We start from the raw sequence: 13,663 nt of genomic DNA, 5'->3' as shown, positions 1-13,663 counted from the left end.
ATCTTGTTTACACTACTGCAGGAAATATGTCATTTTGTCCGCTTGAGCTCTCCCCCTCATTTCTGAACAAGTATTTTTTAGGTAATAGTTTGGCATCCTCTCTAGGTCTCCCATACATCTTGCCTCTCCTTTTTCATGTGATGTGTTTATCTCTGAAGCTAGTATTCAAGAATCAGAATTCTTACAGCAAAACTTAATTCTACTCTGAAGGGAAACAACAAACTTGGTGTGCATACCAGCCTGGAGCTCAGTGCAGGATTGATTTGGAATGAGTGTAGTGTCTGAGAAAGGCAAGTTGCTGGGGCAGGTAGTGAGCACTTTAGAGCTGATGTTCCTGGTAAGTACAGTGTTGGAGGACCTCTAGAGGCAGCCATTAACCGAGCTGGTTGACTGCGGTACATTGGTGGGACTGAAGTTGAAAGAGGGGCAATGCACACTTGGTATTAGATTGATTTAGTAGAGTCATGGATCAACATTAATAGAGGTGGGTGATGATTAAGCATTAGCTTCCAAAATCTGGTGAGTTTTGAAACTTTGCATTATTGAAGATTTGTGACTTAGTTCAACTTTGCCGATCTGAAGCTTCAATGCCTGCAGGTCCCAGCAGCTTGAATGTTTACTAGCAGCAGGATGTCCCATACATAAACAGTGAAACATCCTGCTGCTGGTATAGGATCCAACTGCAAGCAAGTTATGCAGTAGGGTGAATCAGCAACAGGTATTGGGGCATGGGGGAGTTTGGAGCTCTTGCAGCCAGTATGCATTGATCTTTGCCCACAGAGCCTTGTCAAGAGGGATGCAGCGCCGTAGGAAATGCTGGAAATGGGGCTATGAGTCACTCCTGATGCAATAGCAATAGTTCCATGATCCCTTTAAAACAATTATTTTTAAATGTATGCCCCTGGCTATGAAAAACTGTTTGCACTCTAAGGTATGATGCATTCTTTCTACATGGGGATGGGTTTGCATCTGTCTAGAGGGGACTCCTACAGTAAGTAACCGGCGGCAGTGTGTGGCAGTGGGAGTAAAATTGTAGAGGAGTTGGTGGGAGCTGCAAGCAGATTAAAGGGCTCATCGGAGGAGGACTCACTGACCGGGGCATGGCAGTGGTCGATGTTTATCAACTAAGGCGATGAATATGTCTCATTACATCGCATACCAATACCAAGCGTGCCATTACAACGTGGGTATCGCTACGCGATGTCAATGACCATGACATGCCATTACTTCGCAAACTTTTACCACGACTATGCCTTTACCACCCATGCCATTACATTGCAAAGTCATGCATGGTAAAGGTATACTCATGGTAAAAGTTTGAAAGGTAATTTCACTCTACCCTGCCCTACCCTAAACCCTAATGTAGTGCCCCTGCATGACCCTCCCCCGACCCCCAGTCCTCTCCCTACATTTACACTACCCAGCATGACACCCCGACACTACTCTAAACACTAAAACACTACCCTACACTAACACCACAACACTAAACCCTAAAACACTACCCCCAGCACAACCCTCCCCCTTCCCCCCCACTCTGGTCCCTACACTCAAACACTTCCCTGCACGACCCCCCCAACACAACCCTAAACCACTACCTTACACTACACAAACACCACAACACTACCCTAAACCCTAAAACACTACCCCCAGTCTGGTCCCTACACTCAAACACTACCCTGCATGACCCCCCGACACTACCCTAAACCACTACCCTACACAAACACCACAACACTACCCCTACAGTACCCTAAACCCTAAAAAAGTCATCCCCATCCCTGGCCCAATCCCCCTTACCTCTCTCTCCGCGTGGTTCTTCTCTCCTGGTTCCTGGTCGTCTGAGGGGTGGTGCAGGTCGTTGTGAGGAAACGGAAGAGCCTCAGTTTCCCCACAACGATGTGGATCGCCATTACATTGCACGTGTTGTAATAGCGCATGCGATGTAATTGTATGTGTAGTAATGGCTACGCGTTGTTACATTACAGGTGATGTAAGAACATGCAGGGAAACAGCTGCGTTGTAATGGCTGTTTCTCAAGACGATAATCTCTTATAATCCATGCTGCTCTCGGATACTTGCGACTTTAGTGGTCTAAAACACCCGGTGATTATGCAACAAAGCTTTCATGATGATTTTTGTATTTCTGTATTTTAATTGAAAATGGTTGTTATTTACCAAATGTACCCATGTATGTATTTCTTCATTGCGATTTTCTATGGGTTCATTTTAGGTCTCGGCTCGAAGGCTGCGCTTGCGCAGTCTAGCTCTGAGATTTAATGACTTGGAGAAGAGGGGCTTGAACCTGCCCCTCTTCTCCCCTCTTCTCCATTGGCTGGCCTCTTGAAGAATGCTGGCCAGCCATTGGAGAAGAGGTTTGTCTCTCCGAACAGGCCCTGTCCTTTTCGGATTCGGGGGCGTGTTTTTTGCTACTTTTCTCATTTTCTCCTCCAGCCAATGGCAAGAGGAGAGAAAAAGAAAAACACGCCCCCGAATCCGAAAACGCCACTGCCTTTCTCCGAGGCATTTCTGCTTCACCTCGGAGAAAGACAGTGGTGTGCTTGTCCTCTCCCCCTGCTCTCGGCTCCCTCGGTTTGAACGATGTTCCTGAATGAGAAGAAAATCGGGCACATCTCGCACAGCCTGTCCCTTCCGCACCCTCGCCCGGATCTTCTCCCCGTTAAGCGTACAGCCGGGTCCCTCAACCACTGTTACCCCCCCAGGGGCCGGAGAGCTAAAATCAAGAACGGAGAGAGGGAGAACAAATGTTATATAAATGCAGGGAGGGGTTGCGGTGGGGGGGGATTGGGGGGGGGTTAGTATACACACTGTACCTGTTGTGTTGTCTTGTCCCACAGTCACTGATCAATGTTTGAAATGTGGCGGCAGCGGCCTGGGGTAAGCTCCGCCCTATGTGGGAGGAGCAAATGACGAGTGTCAGTGTACACACAGATCCGATCCAGAGAAGTGAACATGTCCGGGCGAGGTCCCTACATGAGATCTGTCCCGGCAAGGCAGAAGGAGTCGCTGCTCGTGCACTCTGTGCGCCGATTCGTATTCCTCTTTTCTTCACTTCCTGAATTTAGCTTTGTGCGTTATTATTCTGTTTCGTTTGATTACTAAAAAGGTATGTTTTTAGGGGTTCTGCCATGTTTTGTTTTATCCAGTTATGGGAATGTTATGCTGATGCACCGGAAACGTGCGAACAGACCGAAGTAGTAGATTTTGACAGATCTGCTTTTCTTGCTGAACGAGTGTTATTGTTCTGGCCATATTGCAACCGGGTTACAGGAGAACCAAATTTCACTTAAAAGAGGTACGAACTATAGTTTCCCAAGGTGGTAAATAGCATAGTAATGTCTTTGCATGAAATATATTAGGTGATATGGGATTCTGCTCCGATTTTAGGAAATGACTAGTCAGCCTGGTCCACATCAAAAGTGGCAATAACAAGCAGCCCAGCTGTTTTCCATGCTCATACATGAATAGCAGCTCCAGTCCTCTTTTTTTAATTTATTTTTTATTCCACTTCTGGCACTTTTGCACTTTATTTAATTATAAGACCAGAACTACAAGTTCTAAAATTCTGAGAAATAATCCAGCGCTGGAGCTGAAGTACTGGGTATTTTAGACCCAGCGGTGCAGGGGCACACACCCTATGACTTCTGGGTTCACCCTGTTCCAGACCTACAGAAACACAGAGTCTTCTGGGTGAAGTCAAAGATTCATTTATTGGCTGCAGACCAATTACAGGTATCCTAGAAGTACAACAGCGTGTATGTTCTCAGGAGACTGCTGAAAATCATAGGAATGGACTTCATCTTAAATACCCTTTTTCTTGCCTCAAGCATACATTCCTAGGTTTATGATATGGCCATTACAAGTATACATTACAAACGAAAAAGCAGAGTCATGATGACCATCCCACATTCCAGTTCGGCCAGCCCACAATGATTTACACAGTAAGGTTCAGATCCCACATCGGATGTCAATAGACCCCCCAATAAACATGAGCATCTCCTGTTTTGGGAAACAAGTCATAAAGCAGGAACAAGCAGGTGTGAAAGAGATTAGCCGGAGGATTGTGTAGAATGAAAGGGTTTTATGATGGGTCAAGCCCTGATGCTAATCACAGGTGGACGGAGGAAGGGGAGCTCGTGAGACCGGTTTGACCTGGGGCAGCAGAGCCAGCTGCCCAGGTCACAGAGAAGTCAGAGGAGAAGCCCATGTACTGTGAGGCCCGTATTTACTCCATTATAGCCTATGTGAGGGCAATGACAAGATGGCCACTGCTTCCAAAATGGAACCCGCGTAGTGAAGCAGAATAACGTGTACACAGTGCATTCATAGCTAGAACGATATATAAAGCACTCGTACATGCCGCATTTACCATTTGCGGTTTGCTAATACCAAGATAGACAGGGGTAGGGCCCTGTTCCCTACGCGGTAACAAAGATTAAAGTACGACAGACCCTCCTTTTGCCCTTACATAGGCAATCACTATACTCATCTTAATCCGAGTCTAGGTCAATGTTCACGAAGTCATGGAGATGTTGCTGTAGCATCATCCTATTACTTAGCTCGTCCCTCGATACAGGTTTCCTTATACATAAGGTAGCACAGACACCACATATCGCAGGAGCACACTGTATGCACAGACAGAACAGGAAAAGAATGGCTAAGATCATTCCAATGACCATCAGAACTTTCCAACCCCAGGCGGATATCAATTCCCAGAACCACCCCACCAGTGACCAATCTCCTTTATCCACGTGTATGGATTCAGATATTTTATGGAGTTTGGAGATGGCTTGATACACTGTTGGAGCATTATCTGGTATGAAAATGCAGCAACTGGATTGGATGACCTTGCATACCCCACCGCGGTCTGCAAGAATAACGTCTAGAACCATGCGGTTCTGTAAAGTCATAAGGCGATCCGCTTGGAGCTCAGCTGTCAGATTACCAAGGGCACCAGCCGTTACATTGACAGTGGATTCAACCACACGAGTCCGCTGTCTCAGGTTCCTACTATTGACCATAGGTCGCCAAAACGGCAGGAAACCCAAGAAGAAGTCTCCCGCTTCCTGACCCGCAGTGTCCTCCTTACTAATCACGCCTCTCACAACTCTGGTCTTGTGATAGTCGGAGGCGGCAGTAAATGTAGGCGGTAGCAGGTTTGCAATATAACATGTGCCCGAGAAATCAGGGGGCAACCATGTATATGCTCGATCATTACAGATGAAATATGTGCCCTTGGCAGCCAAAAACGCAGGGGAAAACTGTGACGGGAAAGTGTACGTTTCAGTACAGTCACTTCTTCCCAGTTGAGCTCTAGGATTCTGACCATTACCCTGTAAGCAGAACCGACCCATGTGGGGTACGACCCAGATTGGAGATGAGATTTTTCGCTGTCTTTCACCCAGACTAATACTATACCCCGTCGCGTTCCATCCTACATAAGGTCTCAACTCTTCTTTGGGAATGGATGAGTATGCATCAATATCCCTACTCATATCGGCAACTCCTTTTATCAAAGCCTTATTATTGGTGATAGGTCTGATGGAACGCGGTTGGCGAGGGGAGTATGTACCTAGAGCATAGAGAAACATGGTCTGGAATGCCCATGACGATCCATTGTAACTATACGGCAGCACCAGGTAGGGAATACCCTTGTTAATGGTATGTGGCATTAACCCACACACCCAGCAATTGGTCGTATTCATTACTAGTTGGTGCTGGTGCAAGAGCTGGATAAACGAGTTATTTACGAACTCCGATCGTCTGGTCTGTTCGTGTTCAGGCAAAGGGTGAAAGGAGTGAGAGGAGGCGGTAGAAAGAGGTATAGGCTGTTCAGTGGGTGTAATGGGCTTTTGAGCGGAGAAAAACACAAATCCTACGATGAACATCATTATGCTACACAGTGTAAAAAGGCACAAAAATACAAAACATTTACTTTTTACAATTCTACACATCCTTGCGTTAAAGTTCATTTCCTCAATCGGTCTCTCCATCTTAAAAAACTCCATCCTCTACTCGGGCCGCTCGCGGCGGATGAGTGTCTTCTGCTAAGGGGCACGCCTGTCAGTCCAGGGAAATGCCCTAGACCAACCAGAACCGTTGACCTAACGTCTTCGGCCTGTACCCCAAAGTCTTAGCACCGCGACCCTGCGGCAGAACCCGGATGGTGGTTCGAAAAACAAAAATCAAGAAAGTCCTTCAGATGGGAGAGCAAAAATGTCAAAAAGGAAATAGTAAGGAAATCTTTATTCGTCCATGGGCCTTGGTCTCAAATTATAGCGGAGACGGCCAGGTGCTGTTTGGTCTTGAAACAAAAGTTCAGGCTCAGTGGTGTCCAGTCGATTTGATGGTGGCACAGCTTCCTGCAGAATATTGTCACTCTCTTGGTCTGAAACTGTGCCTCTTATGCGTGCGTCACTGAATGGTACAAAACGCGGTACAGTGTCTGCCTCAAAGTCGGCGATACCCTCCTTGACCCACTGGTCATATGGCAGAGGCAAGGGGCCTACTTTGCAGTGGGTACCATGGATCCAGTGCTTCTTCCCTTTTACTCGCACCGCTGACCTTGTCGACAGAAGTACAAGGTGAGGGCCGATCCAGCGAGGCTCGTCGTTGCTCTTACGCTGGAAATTTCGGATCAGGACCCACGAGCCAGGGTTGATAGGGTGTCCAGGAGGTTCAGAAGCTTGGGGAAGAGTATCATGTACCTGTTGGTGCAAAACACGCAGTTTAACAGTCAAATCATACAGGTAATCGAGTAGTACTGGATGCTCAATCTCACTAAACTTCGTAGGCCTCGGTACACCCCATACGTTGGCCGGACGGCCAAAAACGACCTCGTAAGGGCTAAGTCCCACTCGTGAGTGTATGGTCATTCTGGTGGACAGGAGTGCTAAAGGCAGAGCGTCAGGCCATTTAAGACCGGTGCTCGCCTGAATTTTGGCCAGCTTGAGCTTTAAGGCTCCATTGTAGCGTTCTACTAGTCCAGCTGATTGGGGGTGATTTGCAGCATGGAACTTCTGCTTTATCCCTAGCCCTTCACATACATTCTTCATCACTTTACCCACAAACTCACTTCCATTATCACACCACACCATTCTTGGCATCCCAAACCTAGGGAAAAATTCCTTCACAAGGGCTTTGGCTGTGGATAGGGCAGTGTTATCTTTCAGAGGATAAGCCTCTATCCATTTTGAGAAAGCACAAACAACCACCAGTACATATTTCAGGTTGTTGCATCTTTCCATGTGAATAAAGTCCAGCTGCAAAACTTCGAATGGACATGATGGGGGTGCAAAGTGACCAGCTGGAGTTGGGGTTCCCCTACCAGGGTTGTACTTCAAGCATACCATGCAATTCTTGACCACATTCTCTGCACACTTGGGAATCCCAGCATTCTGCCATACTGGAGCCAACAACTTGCATATACCTTTCGTACTGATATGTGCCATTCCATGTGCCATAGTAACCACTGGAAGCACATATGCATCAGGCAATAACCATCGCTTATGTTCTATCAGATCAATCCAACAACCATTCTCATCCAACTTACCCATACTTTCTCTCCACTTGCTTAACTCTTTCTCTGTGGCTTCAGCTTGAAGCGACTTCACGCTCTCTATTGTGTTCTCACACAGCCCAACATCGTCAACCCATCTTGCGGGGCCTGCAACATACATTCTAGTCTTCACATTCTGTGCTGTTTCTTTCGCCGTCTCATCAGCAAACGCATTCCCACGTCCAACATCATCTGTGACTTTCCTGTGCGCACTGCATTTCATGATCGCAACTTGCAACGGTAGGGTCAGTGACTCAAGGAGATCATTCACCAACTTGCCATTCTGAATTTTAGCTCCATGCGAAGTCAGGAACCCACGCTCTTTCCACAAACGCCCAAAATTATGAGCCACGCCAAAGGCGTACTGGCTATCTGTGTATATATTTACTCTCATTCCTTCAGATAACACACATGCTCTCGTGAGGGCGATTAATTCTGCTGCTTGGGCCGAATTATGTGGCACTCGTGCAGTTTCCACGACCGTGTGTAAAGTCGTGATAGCATATGCAGCAGTCGTGTCACCATTAGGGAGTTTGAAACATGAACCATCCACCCATAAAGTACCATCACACTCAGTCAGGGGAGTATCTTTTAGATCTACTCTCCCTTTCGTCTCTTCTTCTGTTCTGAACAGACAGTCATGTTGCTCAATCTCATCTGAGTCTGCTGGAATTGGCAACAATGTAGCTGGATTCAGCGTATTGCATCTCTTTATGTGTATGTGATTTGCTAACAGTGTGAGCTCATAACCTGATAATCGCGCACTAGTCAAGTGTTGTGTCTTGGTTCTATTTAATAATGTGTCTACAGCGTGTGGAACCATAACAATCAATGTGTTGTCCATTACCAAACCAGCAGATTGTCGGATAGACATTGCTGCAGCAGCTGTCGCTCTCAGACAGCTTGGCAATGCCCTCGCTACAGGGTCCAAGGTTGATGAAAAATATGCGCATGGGCGCGGTCTGTCGCCAAAAGGCTGTGTTAACACTGACAACGCACATCCATCTTTCTCGTGAACATACAATGTAAAAGGTTTGCTGTAGTCAGGAGTGCCCAACACAGGTGCTGAACATAATGCATTGCGCAATTCCACAAAACTTTTCTGGCACTCTTCAGACCATGGGATAGGATTCGGTGTGTCTTTGCATGTTAAGGCTACCAAAGGTTTTGCCAGCAAGGAAAAACTTGGTATCCAATGCCTACAGTATGAAGTGATGCCCAAGAAAGCACGTACTTCTCTCTGTGTTCTTGGCACACTCAACTGTGCAATGGCTTGAATTCTTTCTGGGGTCAGTTTCCTTCCCTCCTTCGATAAGAGATGACCTAAGTAGGTCACTTCTTGTCGACAATATTGCAGCTTAGAGAGAGACACCTTGTGATGGAAAGCGGATAAATGGCGCAACAGTGACAATGTGGCTTCTTTACAGATCTTCTCAGTATCCGCGGCAATTAGTAAATCATCCACGTACTGAATCAGGATAGCGCCACTAGGTAAAACAAGTGCATCAAGCTGTGCTTTCAAAGCTTGACAGTATATGGATGGACTCTCACAGTAGCCCTGGGGAGCGCGTTTGAAGCGGAAGCTTCGGCCTCCCAGACTAAAGCCAAAAATATCTCTGCTCTCTTCTGCAATTGGGATACTAAAGAAAGCATTCTTTAAATCAATCACTGAAAACCATGCAGCAGAGGCTGGAATCATTGTTAACAAGGCAGTTATATCAGGGACAACCGGAAACTGTGGCACAACAATCTTATTAACCTCTCTAAGATCGATCACAAATCTGTAAACAGGTGGCTGTGAAGGGTCCGTTCGTTTTAAGACAGGTAAAATCGGACTATTGCAAACGTTGCCTCTTGTCTCCTCAATTACACCCTTATTAATCAAGTCGCTGACAATGTCTAACAATGCTTTCTGGCCTTCATTAGAGATTTTGTACTGGGGAATACGCGGCAGTCTGACATTAGCCTTTAAAGTCACCACGTATGGCGGTATCTCCAAGAGGCCCACATCATTGGGACCAGTAGCCCAAAGGGCATCCGGAAGGGATGATAATTCAGGTGGCATTGTATTTTTAGACAAATACATTGGGGAAATCACTTTCCTACCTAATGTAAGTTGTACTCCTGAAGGAGAACAATACAGTGTAGCGTGCAATCTTTTCAACAAATCTAATCCCAGCAAATTCTCACCACAACCTGTTGTTAGGATCAGGGGTGCTTTCAGCTCGCAAGGTCCAACAGAAAGTGACATGGGACTAGAAATCGGGTTCCTAACTGGGGCGCCAGAAAAACCTACTGAAACATTTATATCGCCAGACAAAGGTGCGCCAGGGAGTTTTGAATGCATGATTGAACTCTTTGCAGCACCAGTGTCTAGCAGAAAAGGCTCTGTTACATTTGCTGTAGTTACCTCAACATACGGTCCACTCTGATCCACTGGCACTGAAACAACTCCCTCTCTCTGTCTATGGCTGTCCTAGTAATCATTACTTTCTGCATCACCGTCCTCTGCATAATAATCATTATTATAATACTGGGCCGTATTACTAGTCGCGTTAGCTTGCTGATCAAAGCTATTGATGGTATTTTGAGGCGGCAGAGGACGCGCGTTCTGGGGAGCATTTCCACGCCCTCTGCCTCTAGGAGCTTGCTGACCACCCCTACCTCTTGCGCCATACACATTACCGTTCCGCTGCATTAATTTAGGGCAACTATATTTATAATGACCTTCCTCTTTGCAGTATGAACATTGGTTGGGACCTACAGGGACACGTGGTTGATAATACCCGTTCATTTGCTGATTGTTCTGAAACTGTTGGGGTTGGTGATAGACACCTTGGGGTTGCCTATAATTATTCTGACCTCCACGTGGCGGATAGGCCTGCTGTAAAAGGACCTTTGTCTTTAATTCCTTCGTTTTCTTTTCTGTTCTATCTTTCTCGTCTTTATCTCTATTTTCATAATACTGTGCAGTAGCCAGTATTTGCGCTGAAGAAGAAACAGCCCAAGAACTTTCTGAATCTTTTAACTTTTTACACAGGTCAGGGAGTAGATTCTGCACAAACTTATCCACAAACAACCGTTGGCCACCCTCAGTACTCATATCTTGCCCACTGTGATCAATAAACGTTTCTTCAAACCTAGTAAAGAAGTCTGACACTGTCTCATCTTTCTTCTGCTTACATGCAGATAGCTTGTCCCAATTTACACGCATCGCAGGCATTATTGTCTTCATATACGTGATGATTCTACCAGGCAGTTCAGCTACTAAAGGTTCTGGTTTCGCGCCACCAGTTTGTCTAGCATCAGCAGCAATAATGTTAGCCCATGTATCCCCTAGTTCTGCATCGTGATCTACATTACGAATTGACCCCCATAGAGGCTGTGGAACAACATTACCAAACAACATGTCTATGTCGGCCAGATTCATAACGCATGACCCTGCCGTCTGTGACAACTCTTTATAATAACCTGCTGGGTTTTTACGGGGATCAGGTAAGGACTGCTTAAGTGCTAACACCTCAGAGCGCTTCCATGGAACATGCACCCAAACACGCTGGAAATGCGCTGGCACAGCGGCGATACCGGCACCAGCTGCAACTGCTTCCTTCCATACCGGGGGAACTTCTCTCATGGGGTATTGTCGCGCTTTTACCTTTTTCCCCACAAGGACATCTTGTTCAAACAATGACTGTTGACAATCATCATTCCTGAAGGACAATACAACCGCAACTGCTTTATCTACTTCGCGGTCCACAATTATACCAGTTCCAAAATCAAACCTCACTCTACACAATTCCTGCGGGCTCGGATTTTTACCACTATCTTCCAATTCTTCACAGAGAATTTCGCACATTTTCTCGAACACATATCTCTGTTTTGGGGCATCCCACTGATGGAAAACGTTGACCACTGATTCCACATCATACAATGAAGGGAAAACAATCCATCTACGCGCCATGCTGTCTATTACTTTTTTCTCATCAGGGTTAGGCAATTGACTACGCAATTGCTTACGCTGTAAACCAGGAGTCGCACCAGATGACTCAAAGAGAGGCGACATTAATGTAGTAACCACATTAGCTAAACGCTGTCGCGCTGAAGGAGAAGTTGAGGCGGAAACAGGGGGAAAAACAGAGGGAAGAAAAGAGGATGTAGAAACAGGTACTGGAGTGGTGCAAGGAAGAATGTCAGGGGAGGCAGCTGCTGAATTAGGCAAAGTCGCAGGAAGCGCGGGGGCAGTCGGGGACACAGCTGGCGGCCCTTGAGAGGGCTGCGCTATAGGGATAGGAGCCGGCTGCAAAGCAACTGGCGGTAGCGGCAAGGCTTGCAGTATATTGACTGGAGGGGGCATATTCACAAGCTGGGGAGGTGCCATGGCATTTTGAGCATACGGGGGTGGCGAACTCAACAAATGCGACATCAGGGGATCTTTCTCCTTTTCTTCTAACTCATTCTGCTTAGAATGTGGTAAAGCTGGGTAACATTTGTCAATCCCTAACTTACGCTGTCTGTGCAATTGCTCATTCATCTGTTCCTCCTCATTGTCTTTAAATTGTACAGCTGCTTGCATTACTGTCATACCTCTCTTATTTTTTTTTGCTAACTTAATTTCCTTTTGTTTGGCTTCCTTTCGCCATAAGCGGAAAGAGTCAAACATCGCCGGCCGGGCTTTCTTCTTAAACAATTTAATTTCCAAATTATCTAAAATATCGGTATCGAAACTACCATTTTGGGGCCATTTTAAAACACCGTCTTTCCTAGTGTAGTGGATCCATACTTCGTTATATGCAATGGGGCCTACGCCATGTTTTACATAGAGCTCATAAGTTGGAGTTCCAACCGGAGGAACCGGACATGATTCCTCTAGCTGGAAATCTTTTCCACAACCCAAACAGAATAATCTACCAAATATTCCAGAACCAGGCATCTTCGCTCACTAGTCTAGATCCAAACGTCAAAGGATTATCGATTACGATAGTCTCGTGAATACACGAGTCCTCTGGCTTTGGCGTTTGCAAACTCCAAATTACCAATTCAAACGATCCCGAAGGATACCAAAACAAATGGGAGACGCTCCACTTATACTTAACTGAATATTGCTGATCGATGGCATCACCAGAAGACTCTCTCAATTGTTTCGCTCTCTCAAACTCGTCAAGGGTCCAAAACAGGTCGATTAATCAGGGCAGCAGTCCTTCGTAGCCGTTGGGACGCGGAGAACCTCGCAGAAAAGACTTTCGGACCACGTCGACATGCAGGGGTCGAAGTGGCGGCCTTCCTCCGGAATTTCCACACGAAGCTCCTCACGAACCTCTGGCTTGGACTGGTACCGCTGAAATCGTCCCGAGTTGGGCGCCAAACTGAAGTACTGGGTATTTTAGACCCAGCGGTGCAGGGGCACACACCCTATGACTTCTGGGTTCACCCTGTTCCAGACCTACAGAAACACAGAGTCTTCTGGGTGAAGTCAAAGATTCATTTATTGGCTGCAGACCAATTACAGGTATCCTAGAAGTACAACAGCGTGTATGTTCTCAGGAGACTGCTGAAAATCATAGGAATGGACTTCATCTTAAATACCCTTTTTCTTGCCTCAAGCATACATTCCTAGGTTTATGATATGGCCATTACAAGTGTACATTACAAACGAAAAAGCAGAGTCATGATGACCATCCCACATTCCAGTTCGGCCAGCCCACAATGATTTACACAGTAAGGTTCAAATCCCACATCGGATGTCAATAGACCCCCAATAAACATGAGCATCTCCTGTTTTGGGAAACAAGTCATAAAGCAGGAACAAGCAGGTGTGAAAGAGATTAGCCGGAGGATTGTGTAGAATGAAAGGGTTTTATGATGGGTCAAGCCCTGATGCTAATCACAGGTGGACGGAGGAAGGGGAGCTCGTGAGACCGGTTTGACCTGGGGCAGCAGAGCCAGCTGCCCAGGTCACAGAGAAGTCAGAGGAGAAGCCCATGTACTGTGAGGCCCGTATTTACTCCATTATAGCCTATGTGAGGGCAATGACAAGATGGCCACTGCTTTCAAAATGGAACCCGCGTAGTGAAGCAGAATAACGTGTACACA

General features: G+C 46.4%; 1 protein-coding gene across 5 annotated transcripts in view; it reads left to right on the top strand.

Annotated features, from left to right (window-relative positions):
• Positions 1–13,663, top strand: part of SARDH (sarcosine dehydrogenase) — a 613,955-nt gene that overhangs the window by 44,147 nt on the left and 556,145 nt on the right. The gene's annotated exons all lie outside the window — the stretch shown is intronic.

The sequence above is a fragment of the Triturus cristatus genome, chromosome 1_2 (genome assembly GCF_964204655.1).
Source record: "Triturus cristatus chromosome 1_2, aTriCri1.1, whole genome shotgun sequence".
Lineage (NCBI taxonomy): Eukaryota > Metazoa > Chordata > Amphibia > Caudata > Salamandridae > Triturus > Triturus cristatus.
This window is presented reverse-complemented; position numbering and strand designations above follow the sequence as displayed.